We start from the raw sequence: 2,340 nt of genomic DNA, 5'->3' as shown, positions 1-2,340 counted from the left end.
TCTGTGTTTGCTCTAAAAGTATAACTGTGGAGGTGCATGCTTGGTCATAGATCATTACAATCAGAAATTCAACTGTTAGATCCTGAAATAGAACGAACTCTTAGAACCATTAGAGCCAACCAAAAGAGAATCATGGACCACAATCACGAGACTGATCCACCACGACAGTTGAAGAAGTACTTCACTCCTTCAACATACACTTACTCTCCTTGTATACAAGTGCCCTCTGTTGAGGCAGTCCAATATAAAATCAAGTCTAGCATGATTCAGATGCTACCATTTTTTTATGGACTTGCGAATGACGACCCTTACAAACCTCTAGATGAATTTCTTGAAATCTGTTCAACAGTTAAAATCCAAAATTTCCCTGATGATGCTCTCAGACTCAAGTTGTTCCCATTTTTCCTGAAAGATAAGGCTAAGTATTGGTTGAACTCTTTGGACACTGTAATAATTTCAACTTGGGACCAACTTCAAAGGGAATTCCTAAAGAAATACTTTCCTATAGGAAAAACTAATCAAATTAGAAAAGCCATCATAAGTTTTTCCCCGATGGATGGTGAGATATTTCATGAAATATGGGAGAGATTAAAAGAATTGATTAGAAAATATCCGCACCATGCCATACCTAAATGGCAATTAGTCCAGTGCTTCTGTAATGGTTTGTCAGAAAAACACTGACAAATGGTTGACTCTTCTTGTGATGGGACATTCATGCTAAAAAATGAACATGAAGCTTGGCAACTCTTCAAAACATTAAGCGAGAATTCATTATATCATATGTCGGCTGCCCGTAGAGACCCTCCCATGGTTGGACCAAAATGAGGTGGAATATATGAGTTAGGTAGTTCTGTGGATATCTATAGTAAGGTAGATAAACTATCTCAAAAACTTGACTGACTACTACAAGTCGGGCACACCTCATCCCCATCCACACAATCACAGGATGTTCATATAATCTGTTCAAGTCCAACACATTCGATAGGTGATTCTCCAACTGCATATCAATTTTCTAAGCTTGCTCAAGAGCAAGCCCACCAAGCTCAAACCCAAATGGCTCCTAGACCAGAAAATGATTCGTACTCAAATACTTATAATCCAGGCTAGTGAAATCACCCAAATTTTTCTTGGAGATCACAATCTATGGCCAATCCAACATCACTTAGGCCTAATCACTAGAAGACACAATTTAGAAACATGTCATACTCTCAATACCTGAATGCCCCACAATCCCAAACCCCTCTTAGCAATCATAGTTCTGCCTTTAAGGAGAAAATGTTGCAAGCATTAAAAGGGCTCAAGATGAACACCCAGCTTCTTCACTCCCACACTCAATCAATAGCCAAGCTAGAGACCTAGATAGGTCAACTAGCCACTGCATTTAGTAGAAGGGAGGAAGGAAAACTTCCAAGCCAACCCATCAGCAATCCTAAAGGGCAGTATATGGCTAAGAGCTCCACTGGCTCTGAAACTTATCCCAAATATGCGAAATCTATAATGACCCTTAGAAGCAGAAAAATCTTAAGCCAGCCAGTCTTAAACCAACTAGAAGAAAATCAACAATTAGAACAAGTGGTACCAACCAAGCTAGAAAAAAAACAACATTGAGGAGAGGAAGGAACAAATTACACTAGCACCCACACTTAAAGCTCTATTTCCAAGTGCTCTAGAATCTCCTCTACCTCTTGACAAGAAGGGCATTAAGATGAATGAAATGTTAGAACTTTTTAAACAAGTTCAAATTAACCTTCCCCTTCTTGATGCAATCAAATAGGTCTTAGTTTATGCCAAATTTCTCAAAGACTTGTGCACACAAAAGCGTAGATCAAAAGCACAAACACCAATGAAAGTCCATCTTACTGAGCAAGCTAGCTCAATTTTTCAGCACACCATCCCACCTAAACTCAAAGATCCAGGTACCCCAATTATATCCTGTGTCATCGGAGACCTCACGATCAAGAAGGCATTATTATATTATTTAATCTTTATTAGTTGGTATTTAATGCTTCTTAATCTCTTTTATAGGTAATTAGGAGATTGAGACTAAATCCAAATAATGCTCAAAATCAAACCTAACTCAAGTTCAAAATAAAATTCAAAAAAAAGCCCAAAATGATGGAAGGCCCAAAACCTCTTCACGCAGCCCACACAATGTACAGAAGCTTTGGTGTATAAAAGTTGGTTGCATGGTCTACATAAGAGAAAGAATCCACAGCACATGAAGTTTGAGAAGGGAATGATTTAAAAAGTCAACAAGTTTTCATGTACTATCTGGGTGATTTATAGTTTAAAAAATCGGGACCCACATGGGAACATTAAAAGAAGAAAGTAGTTGGCTGG

The 2,340-nt window shown here is 38.2% G+C and overlaps 1 non-coding gene across 1 annotated transcript; it reads right to left on the bottom strand.

Moving 5' to 3' along the window:
- Positions 1-520: 520 nt before the first annotated feature.
- On the bottom strand, positions 521-626 carry LOC114912822 (small nucleolar RNA R71). Its single transcript, XR_003798735.1, has one exon. It is a non-coding gene; the product is annotated as a small nucleolar RNA R71 (small nucleolar RNA).
- Between the last annotated feature and the right edge of the window lie 1,714 nt (positions 627-2,340).

Source organism: Elaeis guineensis, chromosome 8 (assembly GCF_000442705.2).
Source record: "Elaeis guineensis isolate ETL-2024a chromosome 8, EG11, whole genome shotgun sequence".
Taxonomy (NCBI): Eukaryota; Viridiplantae; Streptophyta; class Magnoliopsida; order Arecales; family Arecaceae; genus Elaeis; species Elaeis guineensis.
Note: the sequence above shows the minus strand (reverse complement) of the source record. Positions and strands in the feature narration are given on the sequence as shown.